At 42.4% G+C, this 27,071-nt stretch overlaps 1 pseudogene; it reads right to left on the minus strand.

The window, feature by feature from the left end:
- LOC145879460 (uncharacterized) lies at nucleotides 1-26,280 on the minus strand (annotated as a pseudogene).
- Nucleotides 26,281-27,071: the final 791 nt, after the last annotated feature.

The raw sequence follows: 27,071 nt of genomic DNA on the forward strand, positions 1-27,071 counted from the left end.
TTAGCTGTCTGTTTTCAGCTGTAGAGAACCTTTGGGGAATGATTAAACTTAGTTAAAGATTCTCTAGTGTCCGTGAGTTATTTACTCTGAAAAATAAGAACCTAACAGGGCCTAATGAATTTATTTCCTTATATGAACTGTAATTCAGCAAAATCTGAGAAATTGTTGCATGTTGCATTTATATTTTTGCTTGTCAAAAGAATCATGAATGTGCTATGTACCCTTAAGGAACATTTTGATTTATTCAACAACAACAACAACAAAAAACAGCTTTTATATTGGCAATTAAGACCCACAGGGCCTTCAGGATATTATTTGTCTAATCTAACTAATCTAATAGTGAGCTGGGCTGATATCTCTGACTCACCCAGCACAGTGAGGGTGGAGGTGGCTGTGAGCTGAGGGCTGGTGCTCTGGACCACATAGACCCCTGAGTCGACCACCGTGATGGAGGTCAGAGTCAGAGTCCCCGTGCTGACGTCCACCGATGCACTGCCGTTGTGGCTCGGGAACACAGCCTGCTGGCCCCCCGACCAGGTCAGGATCTGAGCGTCCCCCACAGCCCAGCTGCTGCTCTGCAGCTGAGTGGCCGGAGACAGCGTCAAGATCACCGTGTTGCCCCCACAGCCCGGGTTCTCAGAAAGCACCTCTACAGTGCTGGAGCTGGAGAAGAGTGGAAAGATGGAGAAGAGTGGAAAGATGGGTCTTTAGCATCCAGTGGTCAACAATCCTGGTCCTGGAACACAACAGGGTGTACCCACTTTTGTTCCTCTTCCAGCTAATCAGTTGCTGATTAAGACATACATTAGTTGAATTCACAGTTTTTAGTTATTTTGAAGTGATATTATCACAGTCAAATATGAACTTGAGGTCACTAGTCTTTAACATGCCATATTTTGGGGACATGTGGTAGAGTCTACCTGGTAACTACAACTTTGTAATTTCTTAGGTAATGATATAATACAAATACAATAAACAGGCTCACTAGTTGTCCACATTAGCTACGACCACTGTCGGACTTCCTTTTTTTCAATGTCTCTATCTTACACTTTCATTTCTCCATCTTCTGGACTTGTGAATTCACAGTAAATGAAACTGAAACTTAACTCTCTAAGTTACTTGTATTATTGAAAAATAAGACATGTTACCTTGTTTCAAAGCCAGTAGGAGAACATGTGGGACCCTTCCTCTTGTCTCCCCCATTGTGTTTTGGTGGTCTATGAGTGCACCTACTCTTTTATATTGGTATTTTGGGGTCCAGCCCCCTACACAAAAATCCCAGAAAACAAGCTAATATCATATCTTTATATGCCAGTGTCCATCATATAGTACTTGTTCTTGTCAAACTACAAGAGGTCTCATATTTAGTCTTTTTTTTCTACAAACATTTTCTTTGGTAGCATGGTGTGAATGACCAGTTAAGGTAATCTGGTTGACAAATGGTGACAGAGAATGTGTGTAATCTCTGAGTCACCTATCCCCCTTCATCCCTCCTGTCTGCCTCCTTCACACTTTGATACAGTATGTAGCCTTATTGTGGCAATGGTATTGTAGTAAAGAATCATTGAAAATATTTTCACCAATCAATTATACAACAAAATATATGTATAAATATGATTCCTTCTATACTATTTAATTATGTGTAGTCGTAGACGTCTTTGTCTTTGTCTTGTCGTGTCCTGTTCATATATACTTTTTTTCCCATTGTATATATTTCGTATATTTTAAAAATATTTTTAACTTCAGTTTCAACATACTCTCCTGCAACCCGCCTCACCCAATGTGGTATGGATCTGCTATTTTCTATACTTTAGAACCAGAACCCCCAACAGAAGCTAGCCAGCTAACTAGCTACTAGCTAATAGTCAGTTAGCCACTGCTAGCGGTCATTAGCTAACCTTAGCCTGGTCAACTCCTGCCAGTCTGCATAGCCCGTTTTAACCCAGAGCATACCGGACTGCACTTTCGACTCATCTCCGGTTTCCTACCACAAGCTCTGAACCTTTTCACCTGGATCATCGCAGCTAGCTAGCTGCTATCCGAGTGGCTACCCCCTGGTTAATGTCTCTGTCCTGAAGCAAGCACCAGTGAGCCTGGAATTAGCTTTGTGCTAGGCCCATCTCCCAGCTAGCTGAAGAGGTCCATCAGCCACTCCTTGGAACCAATATACACAGGCAGTTAGGAAAGCAAAGGCTAGCTTTAACAAACAGAAATTTGCATCCTGTAGCACAAACTCCAAAAAGTGTCTGGGACACTGTAAAGTCCATGGAGAATAAGAGCACCTCCTCCCAGCTGCCCACTGCACTGAGGCTAGGAAACACTGTCAGCACCGATAAATCCACGATAATTGAGAATTTCACTGAGCATTTTTCTACGGCTGGCCATGCTTTCCACCTGGCTACCTCTACCCCGGTCAACAGCCCTGCACCCCCCACAGCAACTTGCCCAAACCTCCCCCATTTCTCCTTCAACCAAATCCAGATAGCTGATGTTCTAAAAGAGTTGCAAAATCTGGACCCCTACAAATCAGCTGGGCTAGACAATCTGGACCCTCTCTTTCTAAAATTATAAGCTGCAATTGTTGCAACCACTATTACTATTAGCCTGTTCAACCTCTCTATCGTATCGTCTGAGATCCCCAAAGATTGGAAAGCTACCGCGGTCATCCCCCTCTTCAAAGGGGGAGACACTCTAGACCCAAACTGTTACAGACCTATATCTATCCTACCCTGCCTTTCTAAGGTCTTCGAAAGCCAAGTTAACAAACAGATCACCGACCATTTCGAATCCCACCGTAACTTCTCCGCTATGCAATCTGGTTTCCGAGCTGGTCATGGGTGCACCTCAGCCACGCTCAAGGTCCTAAACGATATCATAACCGCCATCGATAAAAGACAATACTGTGCAGCCGTATTCATCGACCTGGCCAAGGCTTTCGACTCTGTCAATCACCACATTCTTATCGGCAGACTCAACAGCCTTGGTTTCTCAAATGACTGCCTCGCCTGGTTCATCAACTACTTCTCAGATAGAGTTCAGTGTGTCAAATCGGAGGGCCTGTTGTCCGGACCTCTGGCAGTCTCTATGGGGGTGCCACAGTGTTCAATTCTCGGGCCGACTCTTTTCTCTGTATACATCAATGATGTCGCTCTTGCTGCTGGTGATTCTCTGATCCACCTCTACGCAGACGACACCATTCTGTGTACTTCTGGCCCTTCTTTGGATACTGTGTTAACTATCCTCCTAACAAGCTTGCAATGCCATACAACTCTCCTTCCGTTGCCTACAACTGCTCTTAAATGCAAGTAAAACTAAATGTATGCTCTTCAACCGATCACTGCCCGCACCTGCCCGCCCGTCCAGCATCACTATCTATGGACGGTTCTGAAGCCTAGAATATGTTGCACAAGTTACGAATACCTAGGTGTCATGGTTAGGCCGTAATACTCTCCTTCGCAGACGCACATGTAACCATCTCCAATCCAAAAGGCAATTCCTATTTGGCAACAAAGCGTCTTTCAATCATGCTTCCCAACATACCCTCGTAAAACTGACTATCCTACCAATCCTTGACTTCGGCGATGTCATTTATAAAATAGCCTCCAATACTCTACTCAGCAAATTGGATGCAGTCGATCACAGTGCCATCCGTTTTGTCACCAAAGCCCCATATACTACCCACCACTGCGACCTGTATGCTCTCGTTGGCTGGCCCTCGCTTCATATTCGTTCCCAGACCCACTGGCTCCAGGTCATCTACAAGTCTTTGCTAGGTAAAACGCCGCCTTATCTCAGCTCACTGGTCACCATAGCGGCACCCACCCGTAGCACGCGCTTCAGGAGGTATATTTCGCTGCTCATCCTGAAAGCCTATTCCTCCTTTGGCCGCCTTTCCTTCCAGTTCTCTGCTGCCAACGACTGAACAAATTGCCAAAATCGGTGAAGCTGGAGACTCAAATATCCCTCACGAACTTTAAACATCAGCTGTGAAAGCAGCTCACAGATCACTGCACCTGTACATAGCCCATCTGTAAATAGCCCATCCAACTACCTCATCCCCATATTGTTATGTATTTTATTGTTTTACTCCTTTGCACCCCAGTATCTCTACTTGCACATTCATCTTCTGCACATCTATCACTCCAGTGTTTAATTGCTACATTTTAATTACTTCGCCACTACGGCCTATTTATTGCCTTACCTCCCTAATCTTACCTCATTTGCACACACTGTATATAGATTTTTTTCTATTGTGTTATTGACTGTACGTTTGTTTATTCCATGTGTAACTCTGTGTTGTTGTTTGTGTCACACTGCTTTGCTTTATCTTGACCAGGTCGCAGTTGTAAATGAGAACTTGTTCTCAACTGGCCTACCTGGTTAAATAAAGGTGAAATAAAAAATATATATATGTTCTGATGACAGCTTTACTAGATTGGAAAAGGGCTAGTCTCTTACAAAAACACCATGACAGAAAATGTGTTAAATGTTTATAATGTAGTCAACAATTACAGAATAGAACGGTACATACTGTAAATCAAGTAACATATATCGTGCCTGTGATATTGTAACGTAAAACTTTAACATACAGTACCTATATCATTGACATTCCCATTTCACAATTTTCCCAAATATTGAGAAATCTCCCTCTGTTATTCCTGGCAGTGTTTGTGTAACAAGGCAAAAACACATTCCTTTCACATCTCCAGGTCAACACCTATAGAATTGTCTAATCTGTGGGGACAGGTCCCTATCAGGGAACACCTGACTACACCTATGTGTGTCTATGCCAGATCAGGTTTGATTATTGAACAGTGGAGGAAAATGTATGCTGCCTGTCATTATCTCACTGTCCAACCAAGGAGCATGAATAGAGGAGCAAACTGGTCATGCGAAAGACATTCAACTATTCTATGAAACCAACATACAGTGGGGAAAAAAAGTATTTAGTCAGCCACCAATTGTGCAAGTTCTCCCACTTAAAAAGATGAGAGAGGCCTGTAATTTTCATCATAGGTACACGTCAGCTATGACAGACAAAATGAGAAAAAAAATCCAGAAAATCACATTGTAGGATTTTTTATTCATTTATTTGCAAATTATGGTGGAAAATAAGTATTTGGTCACCTACAAACAAGCAAGATTTCTGGGTCTCACAGACCTGTAACTTCTTCTTTAAGAGGCTCCTCTGTCCTCTACTCATTACCTGTATTAATGGCACCTGTTTGAACTTGTTATCAGTATAAAAGACACCTGTCCACAACCTCAAACAGTCACACTCCAAACTCCACTATGGCCAAGACCAAAGAGCTGTCAAAGGACACCAGAAACAAAATTGTAGACCTGCACCAGGCTGGGAAGACTGAATCTGCAATAGGTAAGCAGCTTGGTTTGAAGAAATCAACTGTGGGAGCAATTATTAGGAAATGGAAGACATACAAGACCACTGATAATCTCCCTTGATCTGGGGCTCCACGAAAGATTTCACCCCGAGGGGTCAAAATTATCACAAGAACGGTGAGCAAAAATCCCAGAACCACACGGGGGGACCTAGTGAATGACCTGCAGAGAGCTGGGACCAAAGTAACAAAGCCTACCATCAGTAACACACTACGCCGCCAGGTACTCAAATCCTGCAGTGCCAGACGTGTCCCCCTGCTTAAGCCAGTACATGTCCAGGCCCGTCTGAAGTTTGCTAGAGAGCATTTGGATGATCCAGAAGAGGATTGGGAGAATGTCATATGGTCAGATGAAACCAAAATAGAACTTTTTGGTAAAAACTCAACTCGTCGTGTTTGGAGGACAAAGAATGCTGAGTTGCATCCAAAGAACACCATACCTACTGTGAAGCATGGGGGTGGAAACATCATGCTTTGTGGCTGTTTTTCTGCAAAGGGACCAGGACGACTGATCCGTGTAAAGGAAAGAGTGAGTCGGGCCATGTATCGTGAGATTTTGAGTGAAAACCTCCTTCCATCAGCAAGGGCATTGAAGATGAAACATGGCTGGGTCTTTCAGCATGACAATGATCCCAAACACACCGCCCGGGCAACAAAGGAGTGGCTTCGTAAGAAGCATTTCAAGGTCCTGGAGTGGCATAGCCAGTCTCCAGATCTCAACCCCATAGAAAATCTTTGGAGGGAGTTGAAAGTCAGTGTTGCCCAGCGACAGCCCCAAAACATCACTGCTCTAGAGGAGATCTGCATGGCGGAATGGGCCAAAATACCAGCAACAGTGTGTGAAAACCTTGTGAAGACTTACAGAAAACGTTTGACCTGTGTCATTGCCAACAAAGGGTATATAACAAAGTATTGAGATAGACTTTTGTTATTGACCAAATACTTATTTTCCACCATAATTTGCAAATAAATTCATAAAAAATCCTACAATGTGATTTTCTGGATTTTTTTTCTCATTTTGTCTGTCATCGTTGAAGTGTACCTATGATGAAAATTACAGGCCTCTCTCATCTTTTTAAGTGGGAGAACTTGCACAATTGGTGGCTGACTAAATACTTTTTCCCCCCACTGTAAGTACCCACATGCTATATTACAACGCTCTTAGGTTGAGGGTAAGAGGTCATATTAACCAACATAAAGCCCTGAGAGAGAGAACAGGCACCCAATGATAACAACATCAAAACATGAGAGCTGAGTTGAACAGTGGGATATTGTACTAATCTCTATTCAGAGCCTGAATGTGCTGCCTGCTCATGTAACAAGTGTTGTATTTCATGTCATTTAATTACACAAAACCTGAACAGTTCCCATGCCCGATATTAGTGTACATTCCTTTTGGCGGTGTAAGTGCCCTTTTTAATGTCGCACACTTCGTTCTCCTTCTGTGTTCCCCCTCATAAACATTCCCTGCCCCCTTACCCCCCGCACCCGCTCTGTCCCGTGTGGAGAGGAGGTACAGTGAAATTATCCCATGGAAATCAAAAACAATCCTTCTTAATATTGAGTTAATCCCCCTCGACCTCTGAATGCTCAGCTATGAAAAGCCAACTGACATTTACTCCTGAGGTACTGACCTGTTGAACCCTCTACAAACTGTGATTATTATTTGAACTTGTTGGTCATCTATGAACGTTTGAACATCTTGAAGAACAATCTGGCCTTAATGGCAATGTACTCTTATAATAACCACCCGGCACAGCCAGAAGAGGACTGGCCGCCCTTCAGAGCCTGGTTCCTCTCTCGTTTTCTTCCTAGGTTCCTGCCTTTCTAGGGAGTTTTTCCTAGCCACTGTTCTTCTACATCTGCATTGCTTGCTGTTTTTGGTTTTAGGCTGGGATTCTGTATAAGCACTTTGTGACATCTGCTGATGTAAAAAGGGCTTCATAAATACATTTCATTTGATTCTGCTCTCAGAACTGCCTCAATTCGTCAGGTGCATGGACTCTACAAGTTGTCGAAAACGTTCCACAGAGATGCTGGCCCATGTTGACTCCAATGTTTCCCACAGTTGTGTCAAGTTGGTTGGATGTCCTTTGGGTGGTGGACCATTCTTGATGCACACGGGAAACTGTTGAGGGTGAAAAAGCAAACAGCATTTCAGTTCATGACACACTCCTGGCACCTACAACCATATCCCGTTCAAAGGCACTTAAATCTTTTGTCTTGCCATTTCACCCTCTGAATGACACGCATACACAATCCATGTCTTAATTGTCTCAAGGCTTAGAAATCCTTCTTTAACCTTTCTCCTCTCCTTCATCTACACTGATTGAAGTGGATTTAACAAGTGACATCAATAAGGGTTCATAGCGTTCAACTGGATTCACCTAGTCAGTCTATGTCATGGAAGGAGCAGGTGTTGCTAATGTTTTGTACACTCAGTATATATGTAAAAGCACCGATAATGAATTTATATGGTCCTTGACGTATTATTATTATGGCATCCTACATTTATATTGGGATATGCATGCATTTTATGTATTTATATCATTTTTTAAATCTTGTAATCTATGAATACTGTACATGTTACCTAGCTACTGTACTTTTTGCTGTACATGGCGTCATTGGACTAGCATGGGTATTCATGTCCCCTTTCCTTGTTAATTTATACTTTCCAGAGGAATTAGTGTACTGTATATGGGCAGCACAGCATTTGTTTATGGATGTTTTTCCTTTCCTTATCAGGTATGTCATGTGCTATGCTTGTTAAATGTCCGAAGCAGACGTTTTTATCATAATATCAAAACAATTCTGAGTAACAATTAATTACTTTATTGTGATTGTTTTCAACTAAAATGGTCAAAAAGAAACAGTGATAGCTTCTTAGCAATAGGAAATGTCTCAAGCAAGAACTGTTCCAGTACTGTCTGAGTGTGGTCTGAGTGGGAAGGTTAGCTGTTATTGGCAGAGAGTTTTGGCAGAGAGAAAATTTGCTGTTATTGGCAGATAGGTTTGGAACTCTTTCTTACTGGTCTATTAAGTAAGACAGCATGTTGATGTTACCATTGAAGGCAAAAAACTCCATCCCACCAGAACAGGCTGACATTTCAGAAAGTATTTTCAAACAGCTCTTACACTAAACAGACATTATCATCATTTTCACAATTTCATAGTATTATTCCAACCTCATAGTGTCAACATATATATAAAACAGGAAAAAAATGTTTTTGACTGCACTGGGCCTTTAGGATATGTGGAACATATATTTACTGTCCAGGGCTAGCTATATTCACAAGTTTACGTCACTACTGTACTGTACGTAACGCCTGGCTGTCATTGGGAAAGTTGGCTAGCCTAGGTCTATATGCTACTGTACATTTACATTTCATACTGTACATTGTGTTTCATTATATTGTACTGTTATGTGAAAGGAGATTATTGTTATATTGCCCTGCCCTGTCTACTGTTGTCATGTTCACTGTCCTCAAACTCTCTGTTGTAAATCAACCAAGGCGCAGCGTGCCGGTAATTCCACATCCTTTATTTGAAGTGAAACCGAACAAAACAATAAACAGGTAAACAGAAATAAAAGTAACGCAACTGTGGCGCACACAAAACACTCACAGAAATAATAATTACCCACAAACACAGGTGGGGAAAAGGCTGCCTAAATATGATTCCCAATCAGAGACAATGATAGACAGCTGCCTCTGATTGGAAACCATACTCGGCCAAAACAAAGAAATAGGTAACATAGAATGCCCACCCCACATCACACCCTGACCTAACCAAATAGAGAAATAAAACTGCTCTCTTAGGTCAGGGCGTGACAACTGTACTCATGTGGAAGAGAGGAGTTGGTGTAGAAGGGAAGCACAGCATTTGTTTATGGAAGTTTTTCCTTTCCTTTTCAGAGAATTAAAGATCAACACCAACCCTGATCCTTCGGTAAAACGTAAGCCAATCAAACACAATGCAGAGGCAATCTGCACTGGTTACACCCACAATATTTTAAATGGCCTGATTTACATATCAGCAGTCTTATTATCTAATACTCAAGGAAATCTAGGGGGTGAATCCTAACATCTCTTAAATTCATTGTCACTTCCCTTAAATTAATGTCCACAGCCCTGCTCAACGCCATTCCCTGATAGAACCCCTAATGGGTGAATATGGTGGCAGACAGGTGCTTAGGGTTAGGGTTGAGCTGGGGTGTGAACATGAAGCTAGGGTTAGGGTTAGGGTCATGGTTAGGGATAGGCACACTAACTACCAGATACGGTTTGAATAATGCTTTCACTTCCAATAGAATGCAAATGATGTGGTCATAGATAAAGGAGTATATCAAAACAGATGCTGGAGTATGATGCATCCAGTATAGGTTACCCTGTAAATTATAAATAACCAATGGTATTTTGCCAGTTGGTTTGATAAATGAATGCCTCCTCTCTCCATGTGCCATTTCCAGGTTTGATGTTAGCTCCAATATCTAGTTTGTGGTATTCTGGCATATCGTCTCCATTGTTCAATTTCAGCGTGTAATGCCCTGACCAAACAGGGTAGGCAAACATGGGTCTGAGGTAGACAAAGTGATTTGCCAACAGACATTTGAATGTGTGTGATTGTGTTGGACATGGGGCTAGGAATGGGGTAAAGACTTGTACAACTTGTACATCAGGTTAGCCTTAGCAATAAGTAGGCTACTGTAGCTATGTGAGCCTACACACTGACAACCTACAGTAGTATACTATCATGTTATGAAACGACTTCTGTGTATGTAGAACAAGCTAGTCTCATAATACCACTCTATAAGAATATTTCGAAGATAAATACACAACGCAGAGACAGAGGATGAGAGGTCAATACAGTAGTAAAGGTTAAGAAGATGAAAAGTCAATAGAGTACCAACGATCAATGGAAATAGTGTTTTTTCTGTAATAGGGAATTAATGAGCAATGGGTCAGAGAAATGGGAAGAATTTGTCTATACAGTGAGCCTGTGACGCGCTGACCATAGAGAGCCCTTGGTTCTCTATGGTGTTTAGGTCAGAGCGTGACTAGGGGGGTGTTCTAGTCATTGTATTTCTATGTTGGTGAGTTGTATGGTTCCCAATTAGAGGCAGCTGGTAATCGTTGCCTCTAATTGGGGATCATATTTAGGTAGCCTGTTTCCCACCTGTGTTTTGTGGGATACTATTTTGAGTGAGTGCATGTAGCACTACGGTACTTCACGGTCGTTGTTTGTTTCTTGGTTTGTTTAAGTTTCACAAAAATAAAGATGTGGAACTCCAATCACGCTGCGCCTTGGTCCGTCTCTCCTCACGATCGTGACAGAGCCTGAAATACGATACTTGTTATTTGGCCATTGGCCCAGTTATATGGCAAGGATTTCTATTTGTTCAACCACAGGCTAGGGCTGGGTTATAAACTACATCCTGTCCCTTTGTTCACAGGAGAGAATCACAGGAGAAAATCACTGAGGGAGAATCACTGAGAACAGGGGAGCATGAACATCTACCATCTACCTCCCTGCATGATTCATCCTCTTTCAATAAGAATAACACTATTTTCCTCCACCTTATTTGCTTTGGGGTCTGTGTTATTGAAGAGTAACATCAACTGCTAACAACTGTCACACAATCAAGTGATGTTATGGTGTGAAGATGTTGTGATTATAACAGCAGATTTTCATAGGACTTTTCCTTGAAGACAGCAGGGTTGTCTCTGCTCCCTAGTGAGAGTAGGGACAGTACAGTGTACTCTGCTGGTACGTCTGGGAGTGGATCTGGAGGTATGGTGGGTCCTTCTTTTAATATAATGTGCCACTGTACAGTAGTTGGCTACTTAACTCTGCCACAATAAGGAAGGCCAAAAAGATCATCAAGGACAACAACCACCCGAGCCACTGCCTGTTCACCCCGCTATCATCCAGAAGGCGAGGTCAGTACAGGTGCATCAAAGCAGGGACCGAGAGACTAAAAAACAGCTTCTGTCTCAAGGCCATCAGACTGTTAAACAGCCATCACTAACATTGAGTGGCTGCTGCCAACATACTGACTCAACTCCAGCCACTTTAATAATGCAAAAATTGATGTAATAAATGAATCACTAGCCACTTTAAACAATGCCACTTTATATAATGTTTACGTACCCTACATTACTCATCTCATATGTATATACTGTACTCTATACCATCTACTACATCTTGCCTATGCCATTCGGCCATCGCTCATTCATATATTTTTATGTACACATTCTTATTCATTCCTTTACACTTGTGTGTATAAGGTAGTTGTTGTGAAATTGTTAGGTTAGATTACTTGTTAAATATTACTGCAAATATTACTGTTGGAACTAGAAGCACAAGCATTTCACTACACTTGCATTAACATCTGCTAGCCATGTGTATGTGACAAATCAAATTTGATTTGATTTGATTCACCTGTTCTGAAAGGCCTGAGAGTCTGCAACATCACTAAAGAAGGTGCACCACAAATCAAGCTGCGCCATGAAGACCAAGGAGCTCTCCAAACAGGTCAGGGACAAAGTTGTGGAGAAGTACAGATCAGGGTTGGGTTATAAAATAATATCCCAAACTTTGAACATCCCACGGAGCACCATTAAATCAATTATTTAAAAATGGAAAGAATATGGCACCACAACAAACCTGCCAAGACAGGGCCGCCCACCAAAACTCACTTACCAGGCAAGGATGGCATTAATCAGAGAGGCAACAAAGAGACCAAAGATAACCCTGAAGGAGCTGCAAAGCTCAACAGCGGAGATTGGAGTATCTGTCCATAGGACCACTTTAAACCGTACACTCCACAGAGCTGGGCTTTACAGAAGAGTGGCCAGAAAAAAAGCCATGAAGATTAAATATTTTTTGTAATTAATTTGAAGTTGGACTCTGCAATTCAGCGGATGTAGACGAAAATGATCCCGATACTGGGATTGGTGCAGTAAGAAGTTAAAGAAAAGGCATGTGGAAGAAGGTACTCTGGTCAGATGAGACTAAAATTGATCTTTTTTGGCCATCAAGAAAAATGCTATGTCTGGCGCAAACCCAACACCTCTCATCACCCCGAAAACACTATCCCTGTATCCCCACTATCCCTGTCCCCACTATCGCTGTGGGGACGTTTTTCACCGGCAGGGACTGGGAAACTAGTCAGAATTGAAGGAATGATGGATGGGCGCTAAATACCTGTTTCAGTCTTCCAGAGATTTGAGACTGGGACAGAGGTTCACCTTCCAGCAGGACAATGACCCTAAGCATACTGCTAAAGCAACACTCAAGTGGTTTAAGAGGAAACATTGAAATGTCTTGGAATGGCCTAGTCAAAGCCCAGACCTCAATCCAATTGAAAATCTGTGGTATGACTTTTAAAGATTGCTGTACACGAATGGAACCCATCCAAGTTGAAGGAGCTGGAGCAGTTTTGCCTTGAAGAATGGGCAAAAATCCCAGTGGCTAGATGTGACAAGCTTATAGAGACATACCCCAAGAGACTTGCAGCTGTAATTGCTGCAAAAGGAGGTTCTACAAAGTATTGACTTTGGTGGGGTGAATAGTTATGCACGCTCAAGTTTTATGTTTTTTTTTGTCTTATTTCTTGTTTGTTTCACAATAAAACAATTCTTAATCTTCAAAATGGTAGGCATGTTGTGTAACTCAAATGATACAAACCCCCCAAAAATCAATTTTAATTCCAGGTTGTAAGTCAACAAATAGGAAAAATGCCAAGGGGGTGAATACTTTCGCAAGCCACTTTATTGAAAACCAGAAAATATTACATAGAAAATATATATATATGTTGGTTTATTATTTTCCAATCATTATCCACTGCATGTGAATGATAAACATAATTCACTGGATAACTTCCAATTACTGAACTATCATTATGCCATAACAGAGGAAACATTATTATGGAAATGAGTAATGAGCATTCTTTTCGGACAGGACTAAATTTCTAAATGTTAGTTCCTGTTTTATTGTTCGTTCGGAATGTGAACCTGGCCTCATTCAACGTTCTCCTAAGTCTTGCCAATCTGCTGTTGTCCTATAGCATCCCCTCTATGGATCCAGGAGGAACAGCAGTCCCATACAGATGACCAGCAGTAGAAACAACAGGTCAACTCACTCTCATATCAAGTGCGCCCCTTCAACAACCAGGTGTAGTGCATCCTGGGATGCGGTTGAGGTACAAGTGAAAGTTGTCTTGAATTCAGCTCTCACCCGACCCACATAGGACAGGCCTGTTAATTCAGGTCAACTTTCCAGGGAGATTGATTTACTATACACTTCATTGTTACAGCATAGTAACCACTGTCGTAATGTCATAACAAAATAGCAAACATATAACACAGTGCCAAACATATAGTAAAATGCGGCTTTATATAATTGGGAGTTAACATAATTGTTTTGGTAGTAATGGTAAGAGATTAGAGGTAGTGTTTAATGGTTTTAGGTAGGAGATGTTGTTGAAACACTGGTAGGATCAAGATCTTCCAGAGAGAGAGAGAGCGAGAGAGATCAAGCAAGAGCGAGAGAGAGAGAGAGAGAGAGAAAAAAAGCATATATATATATATACATTCAAGTCTTTTCATCAACAAAAAATTGTTTCCCCTCCTCCACAAAACAAACTGCTCCTTCATAAGCCCACTTCTCCTCAAACACTGGGAGATCTTTTACAGGCGAGAAGAACTCAAAATCCACTTTTATTCTCGCTTTGACTAATCCTTTAAAAACAGATCTTACATCCTGCCCATATCCCGTGCCTATTTTATGTTTCCTACTCAGATAAATTGACATCTTAGTCCCAAAATAAAATGTAATAGTTGACATTTTCTTTTCTGTTTATTACTATATTGAAACCCCCAATGAAAAACAATGTTATCTGTTTCACCTGTCTTTGTGATTGTCTCCACCCACCTCCAGGTGTAACCTGTTTTCCCCATTAGTCCCTGGGTCCCTGGGTATTTATTCCAGTGTTCCCTGTTTGTCTGTTGCCAGTTCGTCTTGTCTTGTCAACCAGCGTGTTTTTCCGTGCGCCTGCTTTTTCTTATCTCTCTTTTGCTAGTCCTCCCGATTTTGACCCTTGCCTACCTTGACTCTGAACCCGCCTGCCTGACCATACTGCCTGCCCTGACCTCGAGCCTGCCTGCCACTCTGTACCTCCTGGACTCTGACTTTGTTTATGAGCTTTTGCCTGTCCACGACCATTCTCTTGCCTGCCCATTGGATTATAATAAATATCAGAGACTCAAACCATCTGCATCCCCTGTCTGCATCTGGGTATCTCCCTGTGCCCTTATACCTACAGCTGTAAACAAAGAGAGGCTTTATCCTCTCACACTCCGTAAAACAGTGAACAATTGTTTCTCTTTCGTTACAAAAAGGACATCCATCTCCAACATCTGAGTTAATAACAGATACAAAAGCATTAACTGCAATGATGCCATGTAAAACCCTCCATTACATGTCACCAGTGCCCTTTTGTAACAGTGGCTTGTACAGTGCTCTCCATGCTGACTTTACCTTGTCACCAATACCCAGTTTTACCCTCCAATGAGTGTCTTTTCTATTCTTCAATTTATCTTTATTCAAAACATTGACACACCCCCTATATAAGTCTTTCCTATTCACCTCATCCAAACCTACCTCTTCCAACCCTCTCAAATTCAGTAATAATGCCTTTCTTTCTGACTCTGGGATATTGGGTGTAATCCCTAGTCTTGGAAATTGTACTTTTCATCTTGTACCTTCTTCTTGTGATTATTAAGCATAAACCACTCTTCTACTGACAGAGCCTTCCTGCAGCTTCCCGACAATTCTTTCCGACCTGACCCCCAAATGTTTAGCCACTCATCTTCCATCCATTAAGCTGGGCCCAGCCATGACCATTAACTGTTTTAGGGTGATGATTTTCCTCTTCACCAGAATCTTGGAGAAATGTGGAACAGCTGCAGTTGTACAAACCAGTCTTGCCCCATACACCAGAGGTTCCTCCAGCAGCCAATGCACTGACTCCGCTGGAGTGCTTCTGGACACCATCATTATGCTCCAAATCCTAAGAAGGCCTCTGTAAAACGGAAGTATTCCCTCCCTAGAAATCTGGCTACTATAAACCTAATCCCGACCTTCTGTAATACAAGACCTGTCACCCCTCTCCAAACCACATTTCCAGTCCATAAAGCAACCTTTGAATAAACGGAAACCGGAAAGCAGCAGCCCTACTAGCAATATGTACAAGACCTTGTCCCCTCTCCTCTTTTGACAAATACAAAACACTTTGTGGAACCCAATGATATTTAGTCCAAAAGAAATCTACAACAATCGCCGGTATCTTAGCCAGAAGTCCAGATGGTGGCTCTAAACATGACAACCGATGCCACAGTGCAGAGGCAACCACATTATTAACAATAACAGTACACCCCCTGTATGACATACGAGATAACAACCAACGCCGTCTCCTCATCCTCCTTTCCACCATTTCAATGTTTTCCCATTGTCCCCTCATCCCCTAGGTACACTCCAAGATGCGTAAACCCTCCCTTATAAAGCAATGATCCCTCCAGACCATTTTCCAATCTGTCAAGCACAACTTTTTTCCCAATTTACCTATGAAGTGGATATTCCCCTAAACCGATCAACCATGAGACTCAAACTATCCACCTCTGCTTGATTTTTCACTAAAATAACTACATCATCAGCATAAGCTGAGAGACGAATAGGAGGAATATCCTCTGAAAGGTACACCCCTTCAATGCAACTTCTAAGGCTATTTAGTAGTGGAACTATAGCGATGGCATATAACATTCCTGACAAAGAACACCACTGCCTAATACCTCTACAAACTTTAAAAGGAGCACTCAAGCCACCGTTAACTTCCAGTACACTTTCAATGTCACCATATATCACCCTGATCATGGCAATAAAACCAGAGCTGAAACCAAACGCCTCAAAAGTGTGCCATAAGTATTGATGTTCAACTCGGTCAAATGCCTTTTCCTGATCAATTGAAATTAGACCAGCATCCAACCCAATAGCCTTAGAGACGTCCAAAAACTCCTGAATCAGGGAAATGTTATCCCCTGTCTGCCTGCTGGGTCTTATAATCAGTGCACAATAAAGCCACCGGCATCCAGTTCTTCACCTCCCTAGAGTCACCCTTTTTGGCAGTAGGGTGAGGACAGCTCTCCTGCAGCTTATCGGTAGTAACCCTCCGGTCAAACTATTGTTATCTACTGCTAGCCAATCCTCTCCCAACATGGCCCAAAAAGACCCAAAACAGTCAATGGGAAGCCCATCAATGCCTGGTGCCCTTCCATTTTCCATGCCTTTTAATGCAGTGTATAGCTCCTGCAAAGACAATGGTTGCTCTAGTTCAACCTGAGCTTCTGCAGCCAGCGGTGGGGGTCCATCAAGGAACTGCTGTGTCACTGTTTTATCCTCTTTGTACTCACACTTGTAGAGCTCAGCATAGAACTCTACTGCCCTCTTTCTAATTTCACTAGGGCTAGAGAGCTCTTGTCCAACAGCTGATTTGAGGCAACGAATAATTCTTCTTTGTCCATTTTTTTTCTCGAACCCTGTCACGACTTCCACCGAAGTCGGTTCCTTTCCTTGTTCGGGCGGCGTTCGGTGGGCGGCGTCACCGGTCTTCTAGCCATCGTCGATCCACTTTTAATTTTCCATTTGTTTGGTCTTGTTTTCCTACACACCTGGTTCTCATTTCCCTCATTAAGTGTTGTGTATTTAACCCTCTGTTCCCCCCATGTCTTTGTGTGGAATTGTTTGTTGTAAGTGCTTGTGCACATGTTTACTGGTGCGCGTCGGGTTTTGTACCCATGTGGGTTACTTCTTTATGCCGTTGGTTTTGAAATTAACCTGTCTGGGCTAGGGGGCAGTATTTTCACGGCCGGATGAAAAACGTACCCAATTTGAACAGGTTACTACTCTGGCCCAGAAACTATTAGTAGATTTGGATAGAAAACACTCTGAAGTTTCTAAAACTGTTTGAATGGTGTCTGTAAGTATAACAGAACTCATATGGCAGGCAGAAACCTGAGAAAAATACAAGCAGGAAATGAAAATCAGGTGCCTGTAGTTTTTTCAAGTCATTGCCAATCGAACACACAGTGACAAAGGATTCATTTTGCACTTCCTAAGGCTTCCACTAGATGTCAACAGTCTTTAGAAAGTTGTTTGAGGCGTCTATGATGAACAGAGACCGAATGAGAAGGCTGGGAAGTTGGTGTCCCAGGGAATGACATCACTTCATTGGCGCGCCTTCACGAGAGAGGAAGCTCTGTTCCAAAACGTTTTTCAAGACACAGGAATGGTCCGGTTGAAATATTACTGAATCTTCACGTTCTAAAGGCCCTAAAGATTGATGCTATACAACGTTTGACATGTTTGAACGAACGTAAATAGATTTTTTTTTAAACTTTTCGTCGTGACATTTTCCTACATTTTGAGTAGCTTACTGAATGCGCAAACAACATGGAGTTATTTGGACATAAATTATGAACTTTATCGAACAAAACAACATTTGTTGTGGACCTGGGATATCCTGGAAGTGCCTTCTGATGAAGATTATTAACCTGTTATGGCTAGGGGGCAGTATTTTCACGGCTGGATAAAAAACGTACCCGATTTAATATAGTTACCACTCCTACCCAGTAACTAGAATATGCATATACTTATTACATATGGATAGAAAACACCCTAAAGTTTCTAAAACTGTTTGAATGGTGTCTGTGAGTATAACAGAACTCATTTGGCAGGGAAAAACCTGACAAGGTTTCAGGCAGGAAGTGGCCTGTCTGACAAGGTGTCGTTCTTCTTGTCTCTGTTTATTGAAGAGAGAGGATCTTAGCTGTCCCGTGACACTTCCTACGGCTGCCATAGGGTCTCAGAAGGCGGTAAAAATGCTGAATCGTGGCATTGCAGGCTCTGGCTGAAAAAAAGTAGCGCGTTTGGGTAGTGGCTGGTTACAGTACTGTGAGACTCAGGCTCGTGCCCGCGTCGACCGAAAGGTTTGTTTTCATTCCTCTGTTTAGCTAAAAGGAGATTCCCGGTCGGAATATTATCGCTTTTTTACGAGAAAAATGGCATAAAAATGGATTTTAAACAGCGGTTGACATGCTTCGAAGTACGGTAATGGAATATTTTGATTTTTTTTTGTCACGAATTGCGCCATGCGCGCGACCCTGATTTACCATTTCAGATAGTGTCTGGGACGCACAAACAAAACGCCGCTATTCGGATATAACGATGGATTATTTTGGACCAAACCAACATTTGTTATTGAAGTAGCAGTCCTGGGAGTGCATTCTGACGAAGACAACAAAAGGTAATCAAACTTTTATAATAGTAAACCTGATATTGGTGAGTGCTAAACTTGCCGGGTGTCTAAATAGCTAGCCCGTGATGCCTGGGCTATGTACTTAGAATATTACAAAATGTGCTTTCACCAAAAAGCTATTTTAAAATCGGACATATCGAGTGCATAGAGGAGTTCTGTATCTATAATTCTTAAAATAATTGTTATGCTTTTTGTGAATGTTTATCGTGAGTAATTTAGTAAATTTTTAGTAAATTCACCGGAAGTTTGAAATGTGAGACCATTTCGGGAAGTCCCGGTTCACCGGACACCGGACACCGTATGCTAGTTCTGAACGTCACATGCTAATGTAAAAAGCTGGTTTTTGATATAAATATGAACTTGATTGAACAAAACATGCATGTATTGTATAACATAATGTCCTAGGTGTGTCATCTGATGAAGATCATCAAAGGTTGGTGCTGCATTTAGCTGTCTTCTGGGTTTTTGTGACATTATATGCTAGCTTGAAAAATGGGTGTCTGATTATTTCTGGCTGGGGACTCTGCTGACATAATCTAATGTTTTGCTTTCGTTGTAAAGCCTTTTTGAAATCGGACAGTGTGGTTAGATTAAACCTCTTGGGGCTATGTGGGACGCTAGCGTGCCACCCGTGGTGCACCCTATCAACAGCGGGTGCATTTCAAGAGCGGCAAATTTGAAACCAAATAAATGTCAAAATTCAGATTTTTCAAACATACAACTATCTTACACCCTTTCAAAGATAAACATCTCCTTAATCTAACCACGTTGTCCGATTTCAAAAAGGTTTTACGGCGAAAGCATAAAGTTAGATTATGTTAGGAGAGTACATTGACAATAGCTGTGTGTAATGTTTTGTCAATTCAAAGACAGGCGTCACCAAAACCATAAAACCAGCTAAAATGATGCACTAACCTTTAACAATCTCCATCAGATGACACTCCTAGGACATTATGTTAGAAAATAAATGCATTTTTAGTTCTATCAAGTTCATATTTATATCCAAAAACAGCGGTTTACTATGGCGTTGATGTTCAGGAAATCGTTTCCCTCCAATAACCGGCAGTCAAGTCAGCACCACAAATTAAATAATTAAAATTAGAAAACATTGGTAAAATATTATATTGTCATTTAAAGAATTATAGATTTACATCTCTTGAACGCAATCAACTTGCCAGATTTAAAAATAACCTTACTGGGAAATCACACTTTGCAATAATCTGAGCACTGCGCTCAGAAAAATACGCTTTGCTATACAGACAAACGGCCATGTTGGAGAGATCTAAAATCGAAAATACTATGTAAATAATCCATTACCTTTGATTCTCTTCATCAGATGTCACTTCCAGGAATCCCAGGTCCATAACGAATGTAGTTTTGTTCAAAAAAGCTCATCATTTATGTCCAAAAAGCTCCGTGTTCTTAGCACATGATCTAAGCCAGCCGGACTTCTCGTCATGAACGAGGGGAAAAAATATATTTACGTTCGTTCAAACATGTCAAACGTTGTATAGCATAAATCATTAGGGCCTTTTTTAACCAGAACATGAATAATATTCAAGGTGGACGAATGCATTCTCTTTTATAACGTATTGGAACGAGGGTACCCAACATGAACTCGCGCGCCAGAGTCTAATCGGCCATCACCGTTCCAAAGCTCTTGTTCGGTCAGATCTCACAGTAAAAGACTCAAAACACTTTGTAAAGGCTGGTGACATCTAGTGGAAGCAATAGGAAGTGCCAAAACATTAATCAACCCCTGTGTGTTTCAATGGCATAGGCTTAAAGGTAATTCAACACATCAGGTATCCACTTCCTGTCAGAAAATGTCTCAGGGTTTTGCCTGCCAAATGAGTTCTGTTATACTCACAGACACCATTCAAACAGTTTTAGAAACTTTAGGGTGTTTTCTATCCATATATAATAAGTATATGCATATTCTAGTTACTGGGTAGGATTAGTAACCAGATTAAATCGGGTACGTTTTTTTATCCAGCCGTGAAAATACTGCCCCCTAGCCCACGAGAGTCTTGTCTTTAAAATGGTGTAAAATAGTCATACGCCTCTAGCGCTGCAATGCAAGGGCTTAGACTGCTGCGCCACTCGGGAGGCCCCATGTGGCTTACATTTTGCCCAATATGTTGTACAATGATCACACAAATTGTGCGTGTCGTGTGTGTGTGTGTGTGTGTGTGAGAGAGACCTGTCAGTGTCAGTACCAACACAGTGCAGAAAGTCTTCAAATAGAATGCCATAGTATTCCCCCCCAAATCTTCTACCATTCTCTGTGGCCACCCAAAATATGTGGACACCTTTATACCTTCTTTAGTACAGGAAGTGTTATGTTGACGTACTCTAATCTCCCGAAATTCAATATCTAAGTCAGAAAATTATGATTTTGTGATGGAAATTTTCTCTTTGTGTATCCAGATCATATGTTTAGCATAATGCTGTTTGGTAATAACCTGTCTTGGTTGGGTTCATACAAGTGACGACTGACTGCAGAAAGGAGTAAACCATAATATCACTGATAAGCAATTTGGCAGTACGCCCAGAACATTGCTCTGGGAACTAGAAGGAGTGATACAATATCTCAGTTTCAAGGTAAGCAGCCTGGTGTGGTATCAGTCAGTCAAATGCAGGAACCAACCATGGTTATGACATCATTGTGTAGCAGTATAAAGGGACTGAAGGAGAATGCCCCTTTTCAGAGTTTCATCAGGTTTGTATTCAGAGTTTGTGAACCTCTCTGGCCGTGATAATGAAGATTGCTTCATTTACTTTGAATTTGAGTCCTTAGTGGCGTCACATAACAAGATGTTTCATCTTCTTGACGTGACCCATCAGTGAAGGTCTGAGAGGGAACACCGGTGGCGCAGTCTTCAGAAGGCGTAAGAGGGAAATTCCCGTCTCACAAAAGAGGACGAGGACCCACCTGTAACAGACCTCCACTGTGGGACGCGTCAGGGAGGAAACACAACATCCACGAAACCTAGAAGGGAAACTCAACTGATTTCAGTAAGTCAATTTGAAATGAAGTAATGGTTTAGAAAGGATCCAAGTTCTGTGTGAACTAGGCAATGGTTCAGTATGAACCTTGTTAATGTCACGTCTACTCCCGCTCTATACGCTACTCGTGTTTCTTGTATTTTTATATGTTCCGTTTATTTTTAACTCAACACCTGCACTTGCTTTTCCGACTCCCAGCATGTTCGTTACAGTTAACGATATGTAGGGATTCTGTGTGAATACCTAAGAAGGTTCTGTGTGACTGAATGAATGTTCTGTGTGGACTTCGATTCATAACGTTATTTAGGGGTTCTATCCAACACTGCCGGCCATCTGATTGACAGGACCATAAAATAGTTTGAGTAAGAACATGATAATTGGTACCTCTCAGGCTGTGCTGATCGTTGCTGGTGGTGTGGATGTGAATACCTAAGAAAGTTCTGTGTGGACTTTGATAATGATATGTAGGAATTCTGTGTAATGTGAGTGAAAATATGAATGGAGAGATTACTATTACCGAATATGTTGTATGAGAAGAACACTAATGTGAAGGAGGAAATTGTGAGGAATGTACAGTTCATTCGGAAAGTAGTCAGACCCCTTGACCTTTTCCATATTTTGTTACTTTACAGTATTATTCTAAAATGTATAAAAAATGGAAAATATTACAGCCTTGAGTCTTCTTGGGTATGACGCTACAAGTTTGGCACACCTCTATGATTGTGGACTACAGGAAAAGGAGGACCGAGCACGCCCCCATTCTCATCGACGGGGCTGTAGTAGAGCAGGTTGAGAGCTTCAAGTTTCTTGGTGTCCACATCAACAACAAACTCGAATGGTCCAAACACACCAAGACAGTCGTGAAGAGGGCACGACAAAGGCTATTCCCCCTCAGGAAACTAAAAAGATTTGGCAAGGGTCCTGAGATCCTCAAAAGGTTCTACAGCTGCAACATCGAGAGCATCCTGACTGGTTGCATCACTGCCTGGTACAGCAATTGCTCGGCCTCTGACCGCAAGGCACTACAGAGGGTAGTGCGTACGGCCCAGTACATCACTGGGGCTAAGCTGCCTGCCATCCAGGACCTCTACACCAGGCGGTGTCAGAGGAAGGACCTAAAAATAGTCAAAAACCCCAGCCACCCCAGTCATAGGCTGTTCTCTCTACTACCGCATGGCAAGCGGTACCGGAGTGCCAAGTCTAGGACAAAAAGGCTTCTCAACAGTTTTTACCCCCAAGCCATAAGACTCCTGAACAGGTAATCAAATGGCTACCCGGACTATTTGCATTGTGTGCCCCCCAACCCCTCTTTTTACACTGCTGCTACTCTCTGTTTATCATATATGCATAGTCACTTTAACTATACATTCATTTACATGCTACCTCAATTGTGCCGACCAACCAGTGCTCCCGCACATTGGCTAACCGGGCTATCTGCATTGTGTCCCGCCACCCACCACCCTCCAACCCCTCTTTTACGCTACTGCATAGTCACTTTAACCATATCTACATGTACATACTACCTCAATCAGCCTGACTAACCGGTGTCTGTATGTAGCCTCGCTACTTTTATAACCTCGCTACTGTATATAGCCTGTCTTTTTACTGTTGTTTTATTTCTTTACTTACCTATTGTTCACCTAATACCTTTTTTGCACTATTGGTTAGAGCCTGTAAGTAAGCATTTCACTGTAAGGTCTACACCTCTTGTATTCGGCGCACGTGACAAATAAACTTTGATTTGATTTGATTTGGGGAGTTTCTCCCATTCTTCTCTGCAGATCCTCTCAAGCTCTGTCAGGTTGGATGGGGGATATTGCTGCACAGCTATTTTCAGGTCTCTCCAGAGATGTTTGATCAGGTTCAAGTCCGGGCTCTGGCTGGGCCACTCAAGGACATTCAGAGGCTTGTCCCGAAGCCACTCCTGCATTGTCTTTGCTGTGTGCTTAGGGTCGTTGTCCTGTTAGAAGGTGGATCTTCACCCCAGTCTAAGGTCCTGAGCATTCTGGAGCAGGTTTTCATCAAGGATCTCTCTGTACTTTGCTCCGTTCATCTTTCCCTCGATCCTGACTAGTCTCCCAGTCCCTGCCGTTGAAAAACTTTCCCACAACATGATGCTTCCACCACCATGCTTCACTGTTGGGATGGTGCCAGGTTTCCTCCAGATGTGACGCTTGGCAATCAGGCAAAAGAGTTCAATCTTGGTTTCATCAGACCAGAGAATCTTGTTTCTCATGGTCTGAGAGTCTTTAGGTACCTTTTGGCAAACTCCAAGCGAGCTGTGCATTTTACTGAGGGGTGGCATCCATCTGGCCACTCTACCAAAAAGGCCAGAGATGGTTGTCCTTCTGGAAGGTTCTCCCATCTCCACAGAGGAATTCTAGAGCTCTGTCAGAGTGACCATCGGATTCTTGGTCACTTCCCTGACCAAGGCCCTTCTCCCCCAATTGCTCAGTTTGGCCAGACTGTCAGCTCTAGGAAGAGTCTTGGTGGTTCCAAACTTCTTCCATTTAAGAATGATGGAGGCCACTGTGTTCTTGGGGACCTTCAATGCTGCAGAAATGTTTTGGTACCCTTCCCCAGATCTGTGCCTCGACACAATCCTGTCTCGGAGTTCTACGGACAATTCCTTCTACCTCATGGCTTGGATTTTGACATGCACTGTCAACTGTGAGACTTTATAAAGACAGGTGTGTGCCTTTCCAAATCATGTCCAATCAATTGAATGTACCACAGGTGGACTCCAAGCTGTAGAAACATCAAGGATGATCAATGGAAACAAGGATGCACCTGAGCTCAATTTTGAGTCTCATAGCAAAGGGTCTGAAGAGTTATGTAAATAAGGTTTTTCTGTTTTTTTTTTTATAAATTTGAAACAATTTTAAAAACCTGTTTTCACTTTGTCATTATGGGGTATTGTGTGTAGATTGCTAAGGATTTTTTGTTAGTTAATCGAAGATCTGAGGCTCTGTCAGATTTACAAACCTCCTTTGAGAAGGACTGGACTCCCATGTTCGTTGCACTGAACTTGCTCAACTTGCACAGGTTTTTTGAAGATGCCCGGCCACAGCTGCAACACCACAGTACAGGAGTTGTCCAAGGAGAGGAAAGTAAAGTTGGTCAGATCGTCAAAAGTGTCAGCTGCAAAACTAAAAGACATGAATGTCGGTGGGTTAGAGCGATTGGAGGGAGCTGAGGCCACAATAAGGCAAGACGCTGAGGCCATGGGGTATCTGTGCAATTAGTTTGAGGTTGCGAAGATTGGTCAGATTCACAAAATGACATTTGGTTCATTTAGAGGAGAAGCTATCCTGATTCCCTTGTAGATCAAGCACTTCAAGTGAGGCATGGGACGGTTTAAACTTGGCATGTCAATGTGTTTGAGATTGTTTCCATCTAGGTAAAATGTGGCCAGGATATCAAGCCCCACAAAGGCTGATTCTTCAAAATGAGTATGTTTTTTCCCTCCAAATTTCACAATGTGAAGGTATTGGAGTGAATGGAAAGTCTTGTTGAAAATTACAGCTGTCTGATTATTTCCAGGCTCTGCATATCTTCAAAGCTGTCATTCTATAGATCTTTCAATGTCCAGATGCGGTGTGACAAGACTCTTCAGCCTTATGATCAAGATAGGTGATTATGTTAATGTTGAGGTGTAGGATGTTCACATTTGGTGTGTGGTGGAAAGCAAAAGAGTTGACTTTGAGAATGCGATTGTAATGGTAGCTCAGATCTGTCAGAAGCGGGGACATTAGGGAGGTGAGGTGGCTTTTCTCTGCAGTGAAGTTCTTGATTTGATCCTGTACTTTGAGAAAGTGGAGGCAGCTGATCTTCCTCAACTGGTTGAAGAAAATGTCCAATAAACCCCGGTTTGGTGGACAGCGGGAAAGTGTGTTCTTCCACAATGACGTTATCCCATTGCTTCCCAGACACAGCTTTTTAACAAATTTGACCTTTGTACCCAAAAGGTGGCATAACTCCATGAGCAGATTCAGTCTTCAACCCCATACCAGAGAAGTCTATGTTCCCAGCTCTAACATTGCTGACATTCAAAAGCTCTGGCACTGTAACATTGGTTGAACGCAAACACATGTAGTTTAGTTTCTGTAAGTTCCGACCTTGGAAAGCCCTTGAAGGAGAGATTATTATATGGCTGAGAAAGCCCCAATTACATGCTAAAATGACCAGTTTGTATTTACAGAGATAGAGGGTGGTGAGGGACTCCGGTAGGTGGTTAGAATGCTGGTTGGACATTAGATAATTATTTCACAGGTCTAATTTATTTAGATTCGGTAAGTGAGTCACAGATTCTACCAACGCAGAGAAATTGTTCAGGTAGTTCTGCCGTAATATGCGGGCATCCAAATTGGAAAGCCAGAAGAAAATACATGGAGGGAGCCATATCAATGAGTTATTAGTTAGTGACCGGTTGACAAGGTTATTGAGGCCTTGAAACACAGAGGTGCTGAGATTTGATACACTATATGACCAAAAATACATGACACCTGCTCGTCGAATATCTCATTCCAAAATCATGGGCATTAATATGGAGTTGGTCCCCTCTTTGCTGCTATAATAGCCTCCACCCTTCTGGGAAAGCTTTCCACTAGATGTAGGAACATTGCTGAGGGGATTTGCTTCCATTCAGCTACAAGAGCATTAGTGAGGTCGGGCACTGATGTTGGGCAATTAGGCCTGGCTCACAGTCGGCGTTCCACTTCATCCCAAAGGTGTTCGATGGTGTTGAGGGCTCTGTGCAGGTCAGTCAAGTTCTTCCACACCGATCTCAACAAAACATATCTGTATGGACCTTTCCTGCACTGGAACTAAGGGGCCTAGCCAGAACCATGAAAAACAGCCCCGGACCTTTATTCCTCCTCCACCAAACTTTACAGTTGGCACTATGCATTCGGGCAGGCAGTGTTCTCCTGGCATCCGACAAATCCAGATTCGTCCACTGGACTGCCAGATTGTGAAGTGTGATTCAGAGAACGCGTTTCCACTGCTCCAGAGTCCAATGGTGACGAGCTTTACACCACCTCCAAGCGACGTTTGGCATTGCGCATTGTGACCTGAGGCTTGAAGATGCTGACAAACAGTTATTGTGCTGACGTAGCTTCCAGGGGCAGTTTGGAACTCGGTAGTAAGTGTTGCAACCGAGGACAGACTTTTTTTACGCGCTACGGTGATGTTGCTGTGAGCTTGATAAAGAAGAATCTGGTCCAGTAGGAGTGAGTCTTTTTGAGAAAGTGTTTTGGCGGATCCATTTGTGGTTTCAGGGTAGGTTGGAA

Source organism: Salmo salar, chromosome 05 (assembly GCF_965601325.2).
Source record: "Salmo salar chromosome 05, fSalSal1, whole genome shotgun sequence".
Taxonomy (NCBI): Eukaryota; Metazoa; Chordata; class Actinopteri; order Salmoniformes; family Salmonidae; genus Salmo; species Salmo salar.